This window comes from Nycticebus coucang, chromosome 22 (assembly GCF_027406575.1).
Source record: "Nycticebus coucang isolate mNycCou1 chromosome 22, mNycCou1.pri, whole genome shotgun sequence".
NCBI lineage: Eukaryota > Metazoa > Chordata > Mammalia > Primates > Lorisidae > Nycticebus > Nycticebus coucang.
Genome location: NC_069801.1, coordinates 33626105 through 33650438, shown reverse-complemented (window position 1 = coordinate 33650438; position 24334 = coordinate 33626105). Strand labels below are relative to the sequence as shown.

At 47.0% G+C, this 24334-nt stretch overlaps 1 protein-coding gene across 3 annotated transcripts in view; it reads right to left on the bottom strand.

Annotated features, from left to right (window-relative positions):
• The window catches only part of CAP1 (cyclase associated actin cytoskeleton regulatory protein 1), a 33072-nt gene extending 27989 nt beyond the window's left edge, over positions 1 to 5083 (bottom strand). The window contains exon 1 of one of the 3 annotated variants that reach the window (XM_053575065.1): positions 4426 to 5083. The gene's annotated coding sequence lies outside the window, so the exon portion shown is untranslated. Of the gene's footprint in view, positions 1 to 4035; positions 4055 to 4425 lie in introns of those variants that run through there. The other 2 variants (XM_053575064.1, XM_053575066.1) reach the window with 2 other exon arrangements.
• Positions 5084 to 24334: the final 19251 nt, after the last annotated feature.

The window sequence follows — 24334 nt, the reverse complement described above, 5'->3', positions numbered from 1 at the left end:
CTTGGGCTCAAGTGATTCTCTCGCCTCAGCCTCCCAAGTAGCTGGGGCTAGAGATGCCCTCCACAACACCCAGCTATTTTTAGAGACAAGGTCTCCCTCTGGCTCAGGCTTGTCTCAAACCTATGATCTCAGGCAATCCACCCATCTTGGCCTCCTAGAGTGCTAGGATTACAGGCATAGCCACCATACCTAGCTCTATGATACTTTCTTTTTTTTTTTTTGCAGTTTCTGGCCAGGGCTGGGTTTGAATCCGCCACTTCCGGCATATGGGGCCGATGCCCTACTCCTTTGAGCCACAGGCGCCGCCCTCTATGATACTTTCTGATGCAGGAGTTCTCCACTGGGATAATTCTGTCCTCCAGGAGACAGTTGGCCATGTCTGAAGACACTTTTGGTTGTCACAAATGAGGAAGTGCTACTAGCATCTAATGGGTAGAGGCCAGGGATGCTGCTTAACATTCTACAATGCAGGGCGGCGCCTGTGGCTCAAGGAGTAGGGCGCCGGTCCCATATGCCGGAGGTGGCGGGTTCAAACCCAGCCCCGGCCAAAAACCACAAAAAAAAATAAAAAAAAGAAAAAGTAGCTCTTAAAAAAAAAAAAAAAAAAACATTCTACAATGCATACAGAAACCCCATAACAAAGCATTATCTGGCCCAAAATGTCAACTGTGCCAAGGTTGAGAAAGTTTGTTCTAATTTAATAAGGAGCATGCATAATAAAACAAGTGCAAAAGATTCAAACAAAATGCTAGTTCAGGCCAGGATGGTGGTTCATACTTATATGTTAGCAATTTGGGAGCTGAGGTGGAAGACTACTAAAGGTCAGGAGTTCAAGACCAGCCTGAGCAAGAATGAGACTACAAAAAAAACAGAAAAATTAGCTGGATATGCTGATGCATGCCTGTAGTCCTAGCTATTCCAGAGGCTGAGGCAGGAGGATTGCTTGAGCCCAGGAGTTCAAGGTTAAAGTGAGCTATCTATGATTGTTACCACTGTACTCTAGCTTGGGTGACAGAGTAAGAAAGACCCTGTCTTAAAAAAGTGCTAGGGGTGCCGCCTGTGGCTCAACGGAGTATGGCGCTGGCCCCATATGCCGGAGGTGGCAGTTCAAACCCAGCCCCGGCCAAAAAAAAAAAAAAAAAACCTAAAAAGAAAAAAAAAAGTGCTAGTTTACGACTTTCTGAATTAGAAAGTCAGTGTGCATCATCCAATGAAAATTAATTAAGATAAAGTTGTAACTGTGGAGAATTTTATTTATTTATTTAGGGACAGAGTCTCACTTTGTCACGCTCAGTGGTGTGGCATCAGAGTTCATAGCAACCTCTGGCTCTTGGGCTTAGGTGAATCTCTTGCCTCAGCCTCCCAAGTAGCTGGGATTACAGGAGCCCGCCAGAACGCCCCGCTATTTTTTGTTGCAGTTTGACTGGGGCTGGGTTCAAACCTGCCATCCTCTGTATATGAGCCTGGCACTCTACTCACTGAGCCACAGGCGCCGCCCTGCGGAGAATTTTATTAAGTTGAAACAAAGGAGTTTAGGTTTAATTCTTTGGGAATATGAAGTCAGTGAAGAATTATGAGATGAAAAAGGGTTCTTTTTAAAGAACTTTCAGAAGATGAGGCTGGTTGCAATAGAGAAGTGGAAGTACAGGTATGAAAACTAGTTTAGTAGAAAATAAAGAAAGAAACTGATAAAGATATTTCAAAGGAATAGTCACTTGGATTGTATAAGATATGGCTCAAGGATCCTTAGATTTCAAATCTCAGCATTAAATTTCAAATCAGAGAGCTCAACTTCCAGTGACACTATGCATTTGCTTGTTTAAGTAAAACGAATCCTTGACTCATAATGAAAGGAGGAAGTCACTTTTTAAAGGCACAGTCCTTAGTTTAAAAAAAAATTGCAACTAAACAAATCTATGTATAACCAAGAAAAAGGGTGAAAAAAGTTCATCCCTTAGCTTGGAAACAAAAATCTCATCTTACAAACTCAATAGATAACCTCCTCATAGCAAAAATACACACACTGAATTTTTTTTTTCATGCACTGAATCTTAGTATCAGGTTTGCACAGCAAGTTGTACTTTACAAAGTACTTTCACTGCTACCATTTTACTTAAAACCCTCTGAGACATAAATTATGCCCACCTGACTGATGAAGTATTTCTGGAGAAGGCAGGATATTCCTACAGAAATTTCTTCATGCTAGACCACATCAAAATCAAATCCATTAAAAAGCCCTTCACAACCTGGTAGACAGCTATCTTTTTTGTTCTGGTCTTATTTGTTGCCAAATTCCAGGCCCCAGTACTCCACTGAACAATTTAGGCCCTCTCCTGCTTCCACATCTTTTGCTTCTGCTATTTCCTTTAGCTAGAACATCTTTACCTGGATGTGCTACAAATACTTCAAACTACACTCATGAAAAATTGATTTTCTTTCCATGTTGCCTCCCTAATTTACTTCTCATATATCCTATCTAAATGGGTAGCACTTAGTTCCCTAACCCAAAAAACCAGGCAACTGTCCTACACCACTCCTACTTCGTCATTCTGATAAGTTATCCATCTTCAATTCCATGGATTCCATCTTCTTAACATTGCTCAAATCTGATCCCTCCTCTCCATTCCCACTTCTACTGTCTTAGTTTAGGCCATGAAAACAGCAGTAGCTTCCAAACACTGATCTATACCCCCACAGTGTCTGGTCTCTTCCCACTTGTCAGAGCAAACTTTCTAAAATGTAAATCTGATAACATCATTTTCCTACGTAAAACACTTCAAAGAATCCCCATACCTTTCTGGGTAAAATCCAAATTCCTTCGCATTGCTTACAAGGTACTCCAATTTCACCTTACCACTCTCACAGCTCTACTTCCTCAAGCATTACTGGAATTCTAACACTGAACTAGCCATGGTCTTTCACATGTGTAGGTCTCCATGATCTTGCACCTGTAGTTCTCTTTGCCTGGAAATCTCTTTTTCTAGATTCACCATATAGCTTTTAAATTAACTTTGCAAGATTTTGGCCTCCCATTCTCTTCTGGAAGCCCAAGTACTTGGCTCAGGATTTCTCTTCTATGCTCTATGCACTATGACACTATAAGCCATCTTGGATTTACTCTTCCGCTCCCTTCTCTACTGTAAACTCCACAAGAACTGTATTCCTAGCCATGCAGGCTACGTAAGTACCTCATTTAATATGTGCTTCACACATATTAAGGTCCTCATAAACGTTTGGTAAAGGATCAGTGTGCTGGGCTGCCCTTGGATTTTCACTTAGATCTCTACAAAGAGCTTCAACTGTCAGTTTTGATACTACCTCTGTCAAAAACGTTCTCATCCCCCTTCACCAAACTTACTCCTATTCATCCTTCAAAATTCATCTTAAACTCTGCTTCTTCAGAAATTCTCCTGAATCCCTTGTTTACCTATTTCATATCACCTTATGCCTTCCTAACACTCATTAACATTTACAATTACTTCTTAAACATCCCTGCAAACACTGCTAATTCCATGAGGACAGGATTTATCTCTTTGTTTCAAAGCTGCATTCCCAGCATCTGGTAGAATGATGACATAGAAAAAACACAATCTGTAACACCAAATTTAAACCCAGAGGTGGGCAGAGAGCTCCACTTAAACTACGAGCAAAAAAAGGATCAAATAAGTTAAAGCAAGCATCTGTGGTCACACTTAGTTGTGGGGCCAGACCAAATCCGAGAAGATTTTAGGTCCAAAAGTACACAACCCCTTCAATAAAGTTAGCTTAGCATTTCCGAATGAGAGTAGCAGCCAGGAGAAGAGGGAGGCTATGAGAATGCAAATACAAGAACTTGCTCTTTTAAAAACTCCCCAGGCATTCCAAACAGCTGAATTAAAGGAGAAAAAAATAAAAGTTCCACACAGAAGTTGGTTAACCTAATGCAGCCTGCGAAGCAACACCGACCGGAAGACCACCCCCCGTTAGAGGTTCCAAGGAACATAGAAAGGACCGGGGACTAGTCATCTAAGGAAGGATTCCGATTCTCTTCCTCACTCGTTATATGATCTTAGGCCAGCCTCTTCTAGTCTCCGGGGATCAATGTACCCATCCGTGCAATGGGAGGCAGACTGGGACTAGGGACGAATCTAACGTCTCAGAAGCTCCTTTCACTCAGGGCCCCTCAGGAATCAGGCCTCCGCCGAGGCTGACAGACAGCGACGCGAAATCGAGCTGAGGGCTTCCCCGGGGCAGCCAGGTTCAGCTGGTCACCCCGGCCCCACCTCAAGAGACCGCGCCCCAGAGTCCGGGTCGGCCTCAGGGCTTCAGCCCCGGCCCCCTCAGGAGTGCTCACCATACGCACACAGGCCAGAAGGGCCATTCACAACGCCAGACGCCGATGGGGCCCAAGGAGACCCCAGTCCCTCCCCAGCCTCACACCCTCACCTCAGACTTGAGTCTCACCTCGGGACTGCGATCAGCCGCTCTCCACTTCCGGCAAGAACTGCCCAGCAATCTCCGCGCGACCCACTTCCGGGCCCTCACTGGGCGCGGCACTCCCACCGGAAATGAGCCGCCGGCTGAAGCTCTAGGCCAGCGGTGGACGGGGCAGGGATTCTGGCCGCCCCGCTCGTGACTCCGCCCCCTACTTACCACGCCTGGGAGAGAGAATCCCGACTACCCCGGAGGGCACTGGGGGAAGAGCCCCACCCCCAAGGCGGGAGCGACCCGGGAGGGCGTGCTCACAAGCTAGGCCCCGCCCCTCGGTCAGCAGTACGGAAACCGAGGCTCAGGCCGAGGAAGGGCTGGAGGGCCCTCCACCTACGCAAAGAGGCCCGTTCTCCTATCAGTTTGGTCTCAGTGGCAAAGGCCGGTTCCTTTTTACTGCAGTACGAAAGGGGTCTTAGAAGGACTAGGGGCAGGATTTTCCGAGGGCGAGAATCCGGGCGGCGGTGTACTCTCCGCGGGGATCATGGCCAAGTTCCGCTTCACTCTGAGAGTGCCTACCTCGGTTTCCCCGTTTGTGACTTGGGAAGGCATTGATTTGGGCTCACTAGGCGTGCTCGCCTCCGCCCATGTCTCACTGCCCAGGGTTAGGAAGGTGGAGAAAAATCCTCCCCTCTAGCCTCACTTCCTGTTTTTTCGGTGCGTTCTGTGACCATAGATGGTCAGGTCTTGGGCCGCGGAAGCCTCCGCCCCGCGGCTTTGGAGCCTTCCCCCGGGCGCTCAGGGTGTGGTCTCCAAGAATAAGACGAGCGGACCTGCCCCACTCCGCTAAAATCCGGCTACTAAAGCATCCTCGCCCCGGGCTGGTTGTGACCAGCCGGTTACTACTGAATCCGGGCAGGCTCCGAACGGTGGCTACAGTCTGCGGGGGAGACTTCGCTTCCTTGCTCCTTCGGCCGGGGATCAGATATTTGTTTCCTGAAGACTCAGGCTTTCTAACTGGTCATTATCTTCCCACAAAGATTTATTTCTAGAAAAAATTGGCGCGTGCTCCAGTTCCCACTTTTAGGACTGAACCACTGTGACAGCTCCGTGTTTCAAGTTGAATGTAGGTGTTATATGCCAAAGACAATCATTCAACAAATATAGTTCTTATAATAATAATATTTACTGCATGCTGACTACATGCCAGGTCTGTTTTGAGTGTTTCAAGTGTATTTTCATTTAATCCTAATAGCAGCTCTGAGATAGGTACCATTATGTCCTCGGGTTTTCCAATGAGGAAGCTGAATAACTGGCCAAGGTCACAAAATAATTGTTGAAACTTTCAAGGGAACACGTATATCTGATTCTAAATCCCATGAACTTAATTACCCCTTGTGATGGTGGAAGACTTGGGGCAGGACCCCCCACTCTGCCCTGAGCGATGACGATCCCAATCAACTGCAAGAGACGGCGCTTGATGCAAACAGCAAGAGGATTTTATTCCAGCATGCTGGGGCTTGACTCGCAACTCTTTTAGGAGCCGAGGAGTCAAGCCCTGAACAGCAGGTTTTACAAGCTTATAAAGGCAAAAACCATAAAGTAGGGAGGAGTAGCAGACATAGCAGGGGCTTTAGGGAGGGGTAGCAGACATAGGGGCTTTTCCAGATAAGAAGAACTCTGGTTCATTACTCATCTGTCTTAAGACAAGATCAGCAGTTAAACATTTGCTTAGCTTTTTTCTTTCAGAACCAGTTACCAGTTATCTGCTTCAGCTCGGGGCTATTTCCTAGGACAGTTACAAAAGGTCACATTCTTATGGTAGGGGGCGAGGGGTGCTGCTACATATCTGGTCCCCTCCCTTTTTGGATTTGGTAGTACTTGCCTTCATTCCCCCATTTGTTTTTTGGGAAGTTCTAATCATGGAACTTCTGGCTTTATGTATTCATTCTCATGGCTCTCGTCCCGGTGGAGAGACTGGTAATGCTGTCTGAGCATTAACACTTGTACAGCACTTACTTTCTCCTGGACGAAGGTGACTATACGGTTGAAAATGCAGGGCCCAAAGGTACAGTTATTAAGTCCCAAGAGGAAATGGGGTGCCAGGAGGCCTGCCCAGTCGTTTCACATTCCCATTGCTTACAATAGAAATTTTCTATCCCCCTGCATCTGTTGGCCTGGCTTCTCGTTCTCCCATCCCGGGGACAGATATAGAACTCCTGTTTGTTGCATCCAGCGCTGGGCGGGCGAGTTGCCACAGCCAGGGGCGTCTGCAACGTACTGGCCTTGGGATGTGGAGCATTGGGTAAGCGAGCGCTTTGCTAAATGGTGATCAAGGCTCGATGGAACCTCTGTAAAGGTCTCATCAGGGATATCCCAATTATCTAGCCCTGCTATTAAGGCGCAAATATCTGGGGTGAGGGATGGCTAACAGGTCTAAGGAGGGTTCTCTTTTGTAGTACTCCATACTACATCACCTGTCTGAGAGAGAACCTGCCAGGTTAACCTCTGGGGGGCATGGGGATTGGGACCAGAGCTACTTATCACCGGGAGTTGTATCAGCAGGAGCAGGGCTACTGCGGCGAATGCGGAGCTTGAGGGGGTTGTCTGTCTTTTCCACTTTCCACCTGGAGTCTGGCGGCTGCGCTGGTTTGACATGAGACGCGTGGATCCAGGCTGTGATGCCATCAACTTTTACTGCGGTCGGGGTTGTGAGCAGTACTAGGTATGGTCCTTTCCACCGTGGTTCAAGATTGGCTGTCCGGTGGCGCCGGATGTACACCGAATCTCCAACCTGGAACTGGTGAGGTATTTGCAGATCTCCGGGCTTGTAGGCTTCGATCAGCCGGCTCCACACTTCCTTTTGCACAGTTTCAAGGGCTTTTAATCTGGTGTATAGAGATTGAGAGGAGTAAGATTCTGGGGAAGGGAGGTGCTGCATGGCAACGAGCGGGGGGTGAGCTCCATATAGGATTTCAAAGGGGGTCAGCTTGAGAGTACTAGGGGTGTTGCGCACACAGAACAGGGCAAAGGGAAGGAGGACTGTCCAGTCAGTAATGCCAGTCTCTAAGGATAATTTAGTCATGGCCTCTTTTAGGGTTCTATTCATGCTCTCTACCTGCCCTGAGCTCTGGGGCCGATAAGCACAATGTAATTTCCATTCAAGCCCCAGGATTTTGGCCAAACCCTGACTAACCTAGGCAACGAAAGCGGGACCGCTGTCGGATCCGATTACTTTGGGTAGCCCAAATCTTGGAAAAATCTCTTCTAATATTATTTTGGCCACAACTTGAGCAGTCTCCTCTTTGTAGGAAAAGTTTCGACCCATCCTGAGAAAGTGTCTATGAACACTAGCAAGTACTTGTATCTGTACTTAGCGGGCTTAATCTCTGTAAAATTTGTTTCCCAGTAGCTTCCAGGGCGATCCCCTCAGAGTCGTTTTCCCTGAGGTAGTGTGCTAGGCTGGGTGTTTACTAATTGGCAAGGTCTGCACTCTTTTACAGCTGCATCAATGAGCTTACTTAATTCTATAATATAGTATGGAGAGGACTGAACAATGGTTTTCAGATGCTTGGGGCCCAGATGGGTTAATTTATGAAGTTGCCTGAGAAAGGTGATTGCCTGCTCCTCAGGGAGGATGTTTTTCCCTTCTGGGGTTTCTCGGATCCCCTCTGGGGATTCTAGGTGGAGGCCTAATCTGTCCATTCTCTCGAGATCCTGCTCCAAATATTTAAAGTTTTTGATAAGGGGGGGTGCTATTTCTTTAAGGCTAGGCCTTAAAGTGTTTTCATATAGAGGTAGGATGTTGAGCCCTTGAGCCGCCCGCTTAGCTTCTCGGTTGGCTCTTTGGTTTCCCTCGGCAACTCTGGACCCCCCTTTCTGATGTCCAGGGCAGTGGATTATGGCCACTCTCTTAGGGAGGTGAACAGCCTCCAGTAGACTTAGGATTTCTTCCCTGTGTTTAATTTCTTCTCCTGCTGAAGTCAACAGTCCTCGCTGTCTGTAAATGGCCCCATGGACATGGGCTGTAGCAAAAGCATACCTGCTATCGGTGTATATGTTAACTTTTTTTCCTTCTGCCAAACGTAAGGCCTGGGTCAAGGCGACCAGCTCGGCCTTCTGGGCCGACATCCCTTCAGGCAGACTACTTGCCCAGATGGTCTGCTTACCGTCCACCACCGCCGCCCCGGCCACCCTTTTACCTTCTATTATGGAGCTGCTCCCATCAGTGAACCAGGTCAATTGGGCATCCGGCAGGGGCTGATCACAGAGGTCCCTCTGAGTTCCAGTCTCCTCAGGCAGTACTTCTTGGCATGTGTGTAATACATCCTCCCGGACAGAGGTATCAGGTAGTAGGGTAGCCGGGTTGAGGACGACAGGCGGGCCAAACTGGACTCTGTCTTCATTTAATAGGAGACTTTGGTAATGTGTCATGCGGGCACTGGACAGCGGTGGCTGTCAGGGGGCTGTCTGATGATGCTTTCTAAGGCATGGGGGGCAATGACTGTCAACTTCTGCCCCATAGTCAATTTATCTGCATCTTTTACCAGTACCGCCACTGCCGCCACAGACCTCAGACAGGCTGGCCAACCACCAGCGACAGGGTCTAATTTCTTGGAGAGGTATGCTACCGGTCTTTTCCATGGCCCTAAAGGCTGCGTCAGCACCCCTCGGGCCACTCCTCTCTTCTCATCTACGTATAGGACAAAGGGCTTTGTTACATCTGGTAGAGCCAGGGCCGGGGCTGATAATAATGCCTTTTTAATGTTGTCAAAGGCCCGCTGTTGGCTGGCACCCCACTCGAAGGGAGTGCTTTCCTTGGTCAAAGGGTAGAGGGGGGCTGCCAGAGTAGCAAACCCCGGTATCCATAAGCGGCAGAACCCCGCAGTCCCTAAGAATTCTCGCACCTGGTGGGGCGAGCGGGGAACTGGAATCTGAGTCACAGTATGCTTCCTGGCTTCTGTTAACCATCTCTGCCCTCCTCTTAGGGTGTAACCCAGGTACGTTACCTCTTTCTGGCAGATCTGGGCTTTCTTGGCGGAGGCTCGATATCCTAAGCGGGCTAGCTCTTCCAGTAACAGTTCTGTGCCCCGATGGCACTCTTCCTTTGTCGTTCCAGCTAGTAGTAAGTCATCTACATATTGTAGGAGCATTACCTGAGGGTGGCTGGCGCGAAAGTGAGCTAGGTCTTGGTGGAGGGCTTCATCAAAGATGGTTGGGGAGTTCTTGAACCCCTGTGGAAGTCGGGTCCATGTCAATTGCCCCGTCATTCCAGAGTCCGGGTCTCTCCATTCAAATGCGAAGATGTCCTGGCTAGAGGAGTGTAGTCGGAGGCAGAAGAAGGCGTCCTTCAAATCCAGGACAGTGTAGCAGATATGGTCCGGAGGGAGAGAGCTTAACAGATTATAAGGGTTAGGCACGGTGGGGTGGATGTCTTGTGCCTGCTTGTTTACTTCTCTCAAGTACTGCACAGGGCGATAATCTCCTGTGCCGGGTTTCTTGACGGGTAATAAGGGGGTGTTCCATGGTGACTGGCACTTTACTAGTATGCCCAGCTGTAGGAGACGCTGAATGTGAGGCCTAATCCCTTCCCGAGCTTCCCTCGTCATAGGATACTGGCGCTCTGCCACAGGAGTGGAAGTAGCTTTGAGTTCTTTGACTATAGGCGGCCTTTCTGTGGCCAGTCCCATTCCGGCAGTTTCGGCCCATGCCCCGGGATATTTTTCTAGCCAGTCATGTATGAGACTAGTCCCTTTCTCCCATTGCTTTTCAAAGAGTCTATGTTCATCCTCCAAACGCATGGTCAGGGCTGTTACTCTCTTATTCTGGGTTACCTCTGGGCCATCAGGAGTGAAAGTGATCTGGGCTTCCATTTTGGTGAGTAAATCTCTCCCAAGGAGGGGCGCAGGGCACTCAGGGATAATTAAGAACGAGTGGGTTACCCGTCCCACTCCCAGATCTACTGATCTTCGGGTAGTCCATGAGTACTGCTGATGCCCTGTGGCCCCTACAACCTAAGATTTTTTCTTGGAGACGGGTCCTGATGGTTCGAGTAGGACTGAGTGTTGAGCTCCGGTGTCTACTAGGAACTCAACTGGCTTCCCCTCTACCTTAAGTATTACCCTAGGCTCGGGGAGGGGTTCCGAGCCCCGTCCCGCTAATCTTCTTCTTCCTCTAAGGCCAGTACTTTCTTCCTTTTTTTAGGACATTCCCTGGCCCAGTGCCCCTTCTCCTTACAGTAGGCACATTGGTCCTTATCTAACGGGACGCGGTTGCCCAGGCTACCTGACTTCTTAGTTCTACCTTGGGTCTGTTCCTGGCTCTTCTCCCTTACTACTGCAGCCAAAATCCGTGTTAAGTTTTTCTCCTGTCTTCGGTCTCTCTTATTTTCCCTTTCCTCTCTCTCTTTCTCCTTTCTCTGCTGTTTTTCTTCCTCAATTTCTCTTTTATGGTATACTTTCTCAGCTTCCTTAACTAAATCCTGCAAGGTATAGTCCTGCAATCCTTCAATCCTCTGCAGCTTTCTTTTAATGTCTACAGCTGACTGCCCTATGAAAGTCATAGCCAAGGAAGCCCTCTGTCCTTCAGAGGCAGGGTCAAATGGGGTGTAGCGCCTAAAAGCTTCCATTAGGCGCTCAAGAAATACTGAGGGGGGTTCCGTGGCCCCCTGTATTACTTCTCTTAGCCAAATTAGTGGGGCGTCTTGCCGCCCCACAGAGGCCAGCCACTAGAGCCTGGCGATAGACTGTCAGTCGCTCCCTACCTTCTGCCGTGTTGAAGTCCCAGTCAGGTCTGGAGAGGGGAAAGGCAGCCTCGATGATGTTGGGGAGCTGGGTAGGACGCCCGTCCGCCCCGAGTACATTCTTCCTAGCTTCTAGTAAAATCCTCTCCCTCTCTTCAGTAGTGAAGAGAGTCTGTATGAGCTGCTGGCAGTCATCCCATGTGGGCTGATGAGAGAACATCAGGGACTCTACCAGCCCAGTCAGGCGTTGGGGGTCTTCTGAAAAAGGGGGGTGATTAGTTTTCCAGTTATACAGGTCTTCAGAAGAAAATGGCCAGTACTGGAGGGGCTGGAGAGAAGGTGGTCCCTCATCTGTTGCCACTGGCCGGGGGGCCGTATGCCCTCAGGGGCAGGGCAACAGTAGTGTCGGGAGACACTCCTCCCCGGCGGTGACTCCTGGTACCTTGTGCGGGCCCCAGTGAAGGTTCCCCCGGGGGTGCAGAGGGGGCAATCACCGGATCCGGCGATGCTGGTCCTCCCTGCCCCCTGACAGGAGCCAAGGCGGGAGCGTATGGGGGAGGAGGGGGCGGAGGGTCGAGGAGAAGATGATCAGTCTGAATTTCCAGGTAGATCTTCTTAGGGGGGTCCGAGCTGTCGCCCCCTTTTCTGGACAGCGAGCACCTGAGGATTAGACGGGAGCCTGGATGTGGCAGTCCACGGCCGAACCCAGGGGGGTGGATTCTGCACCAGGTCCTGCCAGACTATGATGTAAGGTTGTTGATCCGGATGGGCTCCCGATCCTCTCTGAAAAACAATCTCTTTGATAGCAAAAATAAGAGATAAGTCAAAGGTTCCTCCTGAGGGCCAGCCGACGTTAAAAGTGGGCCACTCCTAGGAGCAGAAAGTCTGCCATGGGCCTTTTTTAACCTCTACTGACATGTCACGACCTCTTCTCTTCACTTTAGTCCAATGATCTAGAGTCAAACTCAGAGGGGTTGTCACGGTCTGTCCCATCATCAGTAGATATGTCAGATACACAAATAACAGGAATAACAGAAATATTACAGATACAAGGACCTACCTACCACACTTGGTCCCTCACAAGCCTACAACAGAATCAGACGGGCACGTTTCCCGTAATTTTTGATCGAACAACCGGACTCGATCAGCGCCCTTACAGCAGGAGACAACCAGGCGTCCCTGGTTCTCCTCAGTTCCTGGGGCGTCCCCCAGGATTTCAGCCTGTGGTCCTCCGGGCACGTCTACCGACCACTGTCCGGCCACTCTCATGAGGTGCCGAACGGCTGCAAAACCGAAAGCGCGCACACAAAGTCAAACAAAGGACTGAAGACACAGACCAGACAGTTTTCGGGGTACCCCTTTCTTACCTCCAAGGTCGATTCTGCAGGTGAGGGGTGGTCGTCAAATCCCGGGAGAGCCCCCAAATGAAAGACTTGGGGCAGGACCCCCCACTCTGCCCTGAGCGATGATGACCCCAATCAACCTCAAGAGACGGCGCTTGATGCAAACAGCAAGAGGATTTTATTCCAGCATGCTGGGGCTTGACTCGCAACTCTTTTAGGAGCCGAGGAGTCAAGCCCTGAACAGCAGGTTTTACAAGCTTATAAAGGCAAAAACCATAAAGTAGGGAGGAGTAGCAGACATAGCAGGGGCTTTAGGGAGGGGTAGCAGACATAGGGGCTTTTCCAGATAAGAAGAACTCTGGTTCATTACTCATCTGTCTTAAGACAAGATCAGCAGTTAAACATTTGCTTAGCTTTTTTCTTTCAGAACCAGTTACCGGTTATCTGCTTCAGCTCGGGGCTATTTCCTAGGACAGTCACAAAAGGTCACATTCTTATGGTAGGGGGCGAGGGGTGCTGCTACATATCTGGTCCCCTCCCTTTTTGGATTTGGTAGTACTTTCCTTCAATGGATCATATATGCATTATTTGAGGGAGTTTTGAGGTGGTGAATGCCTGTGCATCTGAAGACACGCTGCTGTATTCCGGTCCTGGTTTAGGCCCTTTACCTTGGACAGATTTTTGGGCCTCTTCCCCCAAAATAACAACATAACAAAATACTGTATAAAAATCATAGTATAGCCGAGCGCGGTGGCACACGCCTGTAATCCCAGCACTGTGGGAGGCTGAGGAGGGAGAATTGCTTGAGCTCAGGAGTTCGAGACTCGCCTGAGTGACAGTGAGACCCCGACTCATGAAAAAATGGAAAAACTCAGCTCCCAGCAGCTTCTGGAGGCTGAGGCAGCTGGGTGCCCGCAGCCCAAGTCTGAGGTTGCAGTGAGCTACCACGCCCACTGCACTCTGTTCAGGGCATAGGGTGGGACCCTGTCTCAACAACAACAAAAAAAGTAAAGAAATAAAAATCATAGTATGTGTTAAATAACCACATTTAACAGGAAGAAAGGAAATTTTATGTCTATAAAATGGGGGTAATTCATGGGGTTATAATGAGAAACAATCATGTATGCAAAATCACATTGTAAAATGATTCTTTGTAAAGTGTGTAGGCATGAGTGACAACCCCTCCCCCTAAGGAACTTCCAGTCTTCTTTTTTTTTTTTTTTTTAATTTTTGAGACCGTCTCACTCTGATGCCCTAGGCTAGGGTAGAGTCAGCCTAGTTCACAGCAACCTCCAACTCCTGGGTTCAAGTGACCCTCTTGCCTCAGCCTCCTGAGTAACTGGGCCTACACCTACCTTAACTCCCAGCTAATTTTTCTATTTTTAGTAGAGATGTAGTCTTGCTCTTGGTCAGGCTGGTCTCTCTCTTTTTTTTTTTTTTTTTGGATTTTGGCCAGGGCTAGGTTTGAACCCGCCACCTCTGGCATTTGGGACCGGCGCCCTACTCCTTGAGCCACAGGCGCCGCCCGCAGGCTGGTCTCTTAACTCCTGAGCTCAAGGGATTCTCCCACCTCAGCTTCTCATCTGTCATGCTAGGATTACAGTTGTGAGCCACTGTGCCCAGCTGAACTTCTAGTCTTTTAAGGAGTCTAGACACATGTTCTTGGAACTCTAGTGGAGATAGTTTAAGAGCAACAACTGTCACTTTTATTTATTTGTACACTGAAAGAAATTTGTTATGCTCTTTCTATGTATCAGGCACAACTAGGGATGCAACAATGGATAGAGCAGACCCCATCACTGTCCTTATGGGGTGTACAGTCTATTTCAAAAACAGGTACCCTATCTGCTACATGGGGTGATGATCAGATGTGCCTATTTCTGGCTTCTAGCTTTTTCCTCCTCACTGATTTTGCCCAGTATCCAGTACCTTGTGCCTTATCCATAGTGAGCTCTCATCTAGCACATGTTCAATGAATGCTTTGAGTACAGAATAGTCATTTCCTGTCCTGAAATGACCATTGGATGGTAAATAGATGGGTAGAACATTGCAGAACAAACATGATTCAACAGTAGTGGAGATGGGAATCTGTTCCTATAGGAGAGGAACAAGAGATAAGGCTGAAAAGAGGTTGAACAAACTGTGCCAGACAAGAGAGGTAAAACCTTAATGTGAAAGCAAGGAGGAGATAGCTATATTGTGTTTTAGAAACACAACTCTAAGCTGGGCTGGGTAGTTCATGCCTGTAATCCTAGCACTCTAAGAGGCCAAGGCTTGTGGATTGCTTGAGCTTAGGAGTTCAAGACCAGCCTGAGCAAGATCGAGACCCCTTGAGCTTTTTCTATGTGCCAGGCATATAGAATTTTTTCTAAAAAAAAAAAAAAAAAAAAAAGTAGCTGAGCTTTGTGGCAGTTACCTCTGGAGGCTGAGGCAAGAGGATCATTTCAGCTCAAGAGTTTAAGGTTGCTGTAAGCTATGAAGCCATGGCACTCTACCAAGGGTGATAGCATGATACTCTGTCTCAAAAGAAAGAATAAAAGAGGCTTGGTGCCTGTGGTTCAAGCAGCTAAGGGTTTAAATCCAGCCTGGGCCCACCAAACAACAATGATGGCTGCAACCAAAAAATAGCCGGGCGTTGTGGCGGGCACCTATAGTCCCAGCTACTTAGGAGGCGGAGGCAGGAGAAATGCTTGAGCCCAGGAGTTGGAGGTTGCTGTGAGCTGTGATGCCACATCATTCTACCCAGGGGCTATAGTGTAGGTCATTGGCGTGTGTGGGCAAAAAAATAATAATAAAGAGATAGGAAGACTTGTTAGAGGATAAGTCCAAAGATCTGGTGGGGATCTGAATCAAAGCTATGAAATGAGGATGCAGCAGAGGGGACAGTGCAGAAGACACCATTCTTATAAAGGGGATAATTATAAGAAGAAGACAAATGAAGGGGATGATTTCAGTATGACCCTACAGGCTAGATCTGGTCCAGGTCCTATGGTTTGAATGTTTGTGTCCTCTCCAATATTCATGTTGAAACTTCATCCCTAGTGCAATAGTATTAAGAGGCAGAGCCTTTAGGAGGTGATTAGGCCATAGAAGGCTTCTCCTTCATGAATAAGATTAGTGCCTAATGAAAGGGCTGAGGGATCTAGCTAGGCCCTCTTGTCTTTCTGTCTTCCATGTAACAAGGTGTCATTTGGAAGCAGAAACCAGGCCCTCAGCAGACAATGAACTTGTTGGCACCTTGATCTTGGACTTCTAGCCTCCAAAGCTGTGAGGAATAAATTCATATTCTGGTTTTTTTTTTTAGAGACAGTTTCGCTTTGTCGCCCTCGGTAGAGTGCTGTAGCATCACAGCTCACAGCAACCTTTAGCTCCTGGGCTTAGGCGATTCTCTTGCCTCAGCCTCCCGAGAAGCTGGGACTACAGGTGCCTGCCACAACACCCACCTATTTTTTTTGTTGCAGTTTGGCCGGGGTTGGGTTTGAACCTGCCACCCTCCGTATATGGGGCCAGCGCCCTACTCACTGAGCCACAGGCACTGCCCTAAATTCATATTCTTTATAAATTACCCAGTCTCAGGTATTTTGTCATAATAGCAGGATTATTATAAAGTATATACACTTTAATTCAATACTACAGTTGCTTCCTGGCAGGTATTACAGTCCTAATTAATTATTTGTGCAATTAATCTTTTAACATCTTCCTCTTCTGTAAATTCCTTCCTCCTTATAAATCCTTGTTTGTCTGGCACAACATTCATAATAAATAATTATAGATAAATTTGACTCTATGAAAAGGGTGACGGGCGGCGCCTGTGGCTCAGTGAGTAGGGCGCCGGCCCCATATGCCGAGGGTGGCGGGTTCAAACCCAGCCCTGGCCAAACTGCAACAAAAAAATAGCCGGGCACTGTGGCGGGCGCCTGTAGTCCCAGCTACTCGGGAGGCTGAGGCAAGAGAATCACGTAAGCCCAAGAGTTAGAGGTTGCTGTGAGCTGTGTGACACCACGGCACTCTACCGAGAGCGGTACAGTGAGACTCTGTCTCTACAAAAAGAAAAAAAGAAAAGGGTGAGAGCTTTCAGAGAATCCCTTCTCCCACCTTCCATTCACCCACACGCCAGCACAGCAACCTCTAGGTCCTGGGCTTAGGCGATGCTTGCCTTAGTGGGTGTGGGTGAATGGAAGGTGGGAGGAGGGCTTCTTTGGGTTGGGGGCTTGGGCCTCAGACCTCAAAATCCAGCCTGGGAAAGAAAGGGAGAAAGGGATGTATAATAGCTAATTAGTCTACAAGCAAGAATTCCCAACACAGATTTGATTGATTCTCACACATGCCCCTTTCGTATTCTGCCTGGATTTCAGCACATTCCAAACCTGCAGAATCACTTTGTTTCTGAGGGTGCTACCCAAGCTTCCTCCCTTATCTCTCAGGGTTTCAGACACAGAAGTCTGGCAGTTCATCTGGAGCATTTCCCGGCCCAGCTCAGAGGACTGCCTGCATCTGTGCAGCCTGGCTCAGAGCCTGTCTACATTTGAGCAGATCCTATATCCCCCTGCCAAAAGGGGCTGATGGCAGACAACAGCCTGTGTGAGCTTGTCTTTCTTCCCCTCCCAGGATATGGCCCCAGGCTCCAGCTTGAGATAGGGTCTCAGGTCCAAAGAGTAGAAGTTGGCAAAAGAAATATCAGCAATATAGTATATAGTGATTAAGATCTGGCTCTGGGGTCACTCTGACCTGAAACTGAATCCCAACACTGACACTACTAACTGTGAGATCTTGGAGTTATCCTCATTTAACCTCAGAGAAGATGTTAATACCCATCTTGAATGGTTGGTAGCAATTAGGAGAGAAAATGTATAAAACACTTGGCTCACAGCAAATACTCAATGAGTAGTAACAATTAGTATCCAATACAGAGAATCTATTGTTTGTGTCCCTAAAGGAGACCATCAGAAAGCAAACTAAAGTCTGAAGTGACAGCATACTGGATGGTTCCCTCAGAGCCAATAACATTACTGTCCCCATCACTTGAAAATTTCCCCACAATCCCTGCATCTTTGTCTTTTGATTCAAAGTTGGGTCTGTGCCCTTGACTACAAGTGAGATTAAATAAATCAGTTAGGAATGTGAATGTTTTTGCCTGCACATAACAGAAAACTTGACTGTAGTGACTTGTTTTGTTTTTCAGACAGTATCTCTGTCACTCTGGGTAGAGGGAGGTGGCATCATAGCTCACAGCAACCTCAAACTCCTGGGTTTGAGCAATCTTCTTGCCTCAGCCCCCCGAGGTACTGGGATTACAGGTGCCTCCACGACACCAGGCTAGTTTTTCTATTTTTAGTAGAGACAGTCTTGCTCTTGCTCAGGCTGGTCTGGAACTCCTGAGCTCAAGCAATCCATCCACCTTGGCCTCCCAGAGTGTTAGGATTATAGGCATGAACCACTGCACCGGGCTATGGTGACTATTTATTTATTTATTTATTTGAGACAGAGTCTCACTATGTTGCCCCCGGTAGAGTGCCATGGTGTCACAGCTCACAGTAACCTCAAACTCCTGGGCTTACCTGATTCTCTTGCCTCAACATCCCAAGTAGCTGGAAGTACAGGCACCCACCACAATGCCCAGCTATTTTTTTTTGTTGTTGTTGCAGTTGTCATTGTTGTTTAGCAGGTCTGGGTCAGGTATGAACTCACCTGCCTAAATGTATGTGGCCAGCACCCTAACCACTGAGCTACAGGTGCCAAGCCGATAGTGACCTTTTATAAAAGGTATATGTTTTTAGCCAGGCATGGGGTCCATGTCTGTAATCCTAGCACTCTGGGAGACTGAAGCAGGTGGATTGCTTGAATTGAGGAGCTCGAGACCAGCCTGAGGAACAGTGAGAATTGGTCTTTACTAAAAATAGAAAAACTAGCCAGACATTGTGTCAGGCTCCTGTAGTCCCAGCTACTCAGAAGACTGAGGCAAGAGGATTGTTCAAAGCCAGGAGTTTGAGGTTGCTGTGAACTATGACACCAGGGCGCTCTACCCAGGGTGACAGAGTGAGACTCTGTTTCAAGAAATAAAATAAAAGGTATATTTTTTCTCATATTAGAAAAATGGAGGCAGGCAGTTTTACTAGCCCAGTAATATCAGACCTGATATTTCTGTGATTCACTTGGCACTACCTATACAGTTGCAGGTTTGCTACTGCAGCCCTAACCATCACATCGTGTATAAGAGGAAGGAGAAGGTGCAGCATCTGATATTGAAAAGCTAGTTTTCGGCTTGGCGCCCATAGCCACATACACGGAGGGTGGTGGGTTCGAACCCAGCCTGGGCCTGCTAAACAACAATGACAACTGCAACAAAAAAATAGCCAGACATTATGGCAGGAGCCTATAGTTCCCGCTACTTGGGATGCTGAGGCAAGAGAATTGCTTAAGCCCAAGAGTATGAGATTGCTGTGAGCTGTGACAACATGGCACTCTACCGAGGGTGACATAGTGAGACTCTGTCTCAAAAAAAAAAAAAAGAAAAGCTAGTTTTCTAAGGAACCTACAAAACATACCCTGTCTCAACACCAGATCTAACAGTGAACATATTGTTCAGCTTCCTTACCCTTGAGAGAACCATTTCTAAGGTGCATTTCATAGTGTTTTTGAGGCCCCCCCCCCAGAGCCCAGTTGTTAATATTATTGCTCATTAAAAACCATATATTGGTTTTTCTCCCCTCCCCAACTCACTTGTCTACCAAAGGAAAGAGAATAGAATTAGCTGGGTCTGCAACACTAAGAAACAGACAGTGTAAGGTGCACTTTTTCATGTCTGGGATATTAGGCAAAGCTGCAAAGGAGATGCAGATGCCTTGTGTCCAATAAGAATGATGAGCATCTGCCTCAGCACTTGTAGCTCAAGTGGCTACGGCACCAGCCACATACACTAGAGCTGGTGGGTTCGAATCCAGCCTGGGCCTGCCAAACAACAATGAGAACTAGAACCAAAAAATAGCCAGGTGTTGTGGCAGGCGCCTATACTCCAAGTTACTTGGGATGTTGAGGCAAGAGAATCAATTAAGCCCAAGAGTTGGAGGTTGCTGTGAGCTATGATGCCCCGGCACTCTACCGAGGTTGACAGCTTGAGACTCTGTCTCAAAAAAAAAAAAAAATGATAAGCATCTACTATACCCTTACTATACTTACACTTCAAAACACAAATCTCCAAACTAAAGCAACCCTCCCTTTTATAACCTAAATTGGACTCACTACACTCACCATCTATCCCCTAAAAGGAATCAACTCAGGCTCATCAGTTAGTTCACCCAACAAGTGCAAGATCTCTTAATAAAGGTGGCGCCTATGGCTCAAGGAGTAGGGTACCAGCCCCATATACCAGAGGTGGTGGGTTCAAACCCAGCCCCGGCCAAAAACTGCAACCAAAAAAAAAAAAAAAGATCTCTGAATAATGTTGTTTTTTGCTTGAGTTCCACTATGATCCTACCTCCATGTTCTATATAGCCTATGGATTGAACTTCAGCTAACCATCACCATATGTCACACCCTGCATATATTTGCCAAGAGGGCAGAAAGAAAAGAAGAAGAAAATTAGATATGAGGTAAGTAGTTAACTGACATAGCAAGAAACCTTGGAATAACTGATCACAAGGCTTTGACTTTAATATCCACTACCAGTCCCTATTCTGTCTTCAGCCAGCAATTAAGTTCAACAGGGTCTTAGAGATAGAAAGAGAAAGAGGGCATGAAGGAGACATGCCACTGTGTTAAAGGCCCTTATCCAGGAGTGGTATATCCCTTTCATAAACTAGAACTTAATCATATATTTAATAGTTTCTAGTTGGGACTACTCCTGAGTTTTTTTATAGATAATCAAACCTTCTTTTCTGAGGGATTAGAGATCTTGGTGGTCCAGCATATATAATACTCCCATAATTTGTCATTAATTTTTAGTACTGGACATAGGAGCACTAGGAGATGGCCCTGGTTTCCTCTGGATTATATCCATAATTCTCCCATCCACAGATAGGCGTTGTGATGGGGACTTGTAGCCCCAGCTACTTGGGAGGCTGAGGCAGGAGGATCACTTGAGTCCAAGAGTTTGAGGTTGCTGTGAGCTATGATACGACAGCAATCTACCCAGGATGACAGACTGAGACTCTGCCTCAAAAAAAAAAAAAAATTCTCCTGTCCTTTATTGACAATTCTCTTTTGCCTTGACAATAGGGTCATTCACCCCAGTCGACAGTTATAACCCAGGCAGGTAAAGTTTAACAACAGACTCTCCAGGAGAAGAAGCCCTGATTTGTATAATTTGCCAATTTTTTTTTTTGTGGTGTAAATACTCACCATGGTCAATTTTAAGAATACCAATGTTGTCACTGAATGTAGAGTTGAAAAAATGCACTGTGGTATATAGACTGATAGCTCTCCAAAGATGTTCACATCCTAACATTCAGAACCTGTGAATATGTTATCTCATGTAGCAAAAGGGACTTTGCAGGTGTGATTACATTAAGAATCTTGAGATGGGGGATTATCCTGAATTATCCCAGTAGGCTAAACGTAATCACATGAAGCCGTATACATGTGAGGGGAAGAGAGAAGCAGGAGAGTCAGAGTCAGAAGAAGCAAGGTTACAGTGAAATCAGAGGTCTTAGTGTTGTGACCAAGGAATGTGAGCAGCAGCCTCCAGAAGCTGAAGAAGGTATGGAGCTGATTTTCCCCCTAGAGCCTCCAGAACGAGCACTGTGGAGCTGTGGCAGGGGACAATAGTATAAGGATTACAGTGTTAGCTGGCTTTTGTTAATGGCTTTTAAAAACTTGCAAAAAGAAAACATTACATTAGCTATCATCTCGAATATATAGGTCAACCTGGCTTGAATGACATACTGAACTATATATTGCCTCGTTTCTCCTCCTTCATCAGCCACTTCTTTCTGTCACTTTCTCTGGTTTCCCTGCTGCGTGCGACAGTTAGACTCATTCAATCCTAGGTCCTTTATTCCTTGCTCTTTCCAGTGACGAAGTGTCCTTGCCTCATGTCTTTAGTTATTAACTTCATTCCAATGTCTCTCTGGTGTGCCTGCCATCCTTTATATAGCTCTGGTTTTCCAAATATGTTGCTTCAAACACACTCACCAATATTGGACAGTGTGCCAGTCAGTCACCACAAGGTGGCAGCCTCGCTAACTTTGGCTGCGCTGAACCAGTCATCCACTCCTTCAAATTGGAGGGACTTGGGGAGAGAATTCAGAATGGGACTTTAATTTTCCTTATTTAACATTTCTTGAGGACCTGCTTAATGTTGAGTATGTTAATGTATTAGTGTTGTGTATTTAGGAAAAAATGGCAAGAGCTAGTTATTATCCCCTTTGCTTAACTTGCTCAAAGTCAGGACTTAGATTACTGATTTCAGGACACAGTTTTGTGACTCCAAAGCCAATGTTCTTTCTATTACATAACTGAATCTTAAGCTGAAACAGTATTATTTAATTTTTTAATGGAATTTTCTGGAGACTCTCCTTATTTATTTAATTTGGAGAGTCTCAGGAAACCTAGAACGGAAACAATATCTTAGCTTTAAAAGGGATGGAAAGCCTTCAAGATTTGGGGGAAGAGGAACTAAAAAGGAAAAATGGGGCTGAGAAAGGAAAAGCTGGGAAGGCACAAGAGTTTAAGCTCTGTCCCATCCCCCATTCAACTAGACTGTACCCATTATAATGTATTTTAGGTATCAGGACCCCATGCAAAGTTTTATTTGAAAAATAAGGATTTAGGGTGGTGCCTGTGGCTCAGTGAGTAGGGCGCCGGCCCCATATACCGAGGGTGGCGGGTTCAAACCCAGCCCCGGCTGAACTGCAACCAAAAAATAGCCAGGCGTTGTGGCGGGCGCCTGTAGTCCCAGCTGCTCCGGAGGCTGAGGCAGGAGAATCGCTGAAGCCCAAGAGCTAGAGGTTGCTGTGAGTCCTGGGACATCATGGCACTCTACTGAAGGCGGTAAAGTGAGACTCTGTCTCTACAAAAGAAAAATAAGGATTTAGGCTGTGCCTGTAGCTCAGTAGGTAGGGCACCGGCCACATATACCCAGGCTGGTGGGTTCAAATCCGGCCCTGGCCAGCTAAACAACAATGACAACTGCAACAAAAAAATAGCCGGGGTCGGCACCTGTGGCTCAAAGAGTAGGGCGCCGGCCCCACATACTAGGGGTGGGGAGGTGGGTGTGGGGTGGGTTCAAGCCAGGCCCCAGCCAAAACTGCAAAAAAAAAAAAAAGCCAGGTATTGTGGTGGGCGCCTGTAGTCCCAGCTACTTGGGAGCTGAGATAAGAGACTTGCTCAAGCCCAAGAGTTTGAGGTTGCTGTGAGCTGTGATGGCACAGTACTCTACTGAGGGTGACATAATAAAACTCTGTCTTGGGGAAAAAAAAAAGAAAGAAAAAGAAGGATTTACTATATTAGATAACACTGGTATAATGTATTAAGCCATTCCCCCATTATTGGACATTTAGGGTTTTTTTTCCCCCTAATTTTTCACTCTGATGAGTAAAACTGTGATATTCTTTCATATTGTACTAGGTAGCGCAGGAGCCGAAGAGTACATTCATTTCTCCTGGCCCTTATAGCTTGAGGGAGAAGAGGATGTAGTCTCAGACAGTTATAATCTGTGCCCAAAGTCCAGTGCTACTTAAATTTTCCCTGATTTTCAGCCAGATAAAAAATGCTCTGTAAGCATGTAACTACATACCCAGCACTGTGGATATAAGAGGGAATAAAATAGGCACAGCCTTGTCATCATGGAGCTAACCATCTAGTGATAAAAACAGACACAAAACAGATACTCTACTAAATAATTGTAAGAATTATAAGCAAAGTGCTGCCAAACAGAAGTTGAGTTGGTTAAGGAAACACAGAGTGAGTTGATTTAATCTGGGAGGATTAGGGCTGGCTGCCCTGAGGAAATGCTATTTAATGAGACGTGATAGATGAGTAGGAGTTAGCCAGACAACAGAACGGAGTCGTTTGAGCAGAAAGAAAAAGTGAAAAGGCCCAAAGTTTAGAGAAAGTATGGCAGATTCAAGGAATTAAGAAAAGATCAGTGTGGTTGGGCACAGAAAATAAAGGAAAATGATATAGATTGAGATAAAAGGAATAGCAGAGTCCAGATGGTGCCAAGCCTTACATGCTATATTAAGGATTTTGGAATTCTGTATTCCAAGGGAGATCATTGAACAACTTTTAAACTAAGAAAGTGCACAGTCCTATTTGTAAATTTGAACAAGAACATTCTTTTTTGTTGTTGTAATTTGGCTGGGGCCGGATTCTATCCCACCACCCTTGGTATATGGGGCCGGTGCCCTACTCACTCAGCCACAGGCACTGCCCTGGACAAGAACATTCTAACCACAGCATGGAGAGTGGTCAAAGTAGATGAAAAGGCTCGGCACTGGTGGCTCAAGCGGCTAAGGCACCAGCTACATACACCTGAGCTGGTGGGTTCAAATCCAGCCCGAGCCCGCCAAACAACAATGACAGCTGCAACCAAAAAATAGCCGGGCATTGTGGTGGGTGCCTGTAATCCCAGCAATTTGGGAGGTGGACCCAGGAGAATCGCTTGAGCCCAGGAGTTGGAGGTTGCTGTGAGCTGTGATGCTACAGCACTCTACCCGGGGCGACAGCTTGAGGCTCTGTCTCAAAAAAAAAAAGGTAGATGAAAAGAGGCCAGAGAAGGGCGCTATTGCAGAGGTCCAAGCAAGAGATAATAATGGTTCGTACTACAATAGCAGCAGAAGTGATGAAAAGAAATGGACAGAGCTAGGCATATGCCTGTAATCCTAGAACTATGGGAGGCTGAGGT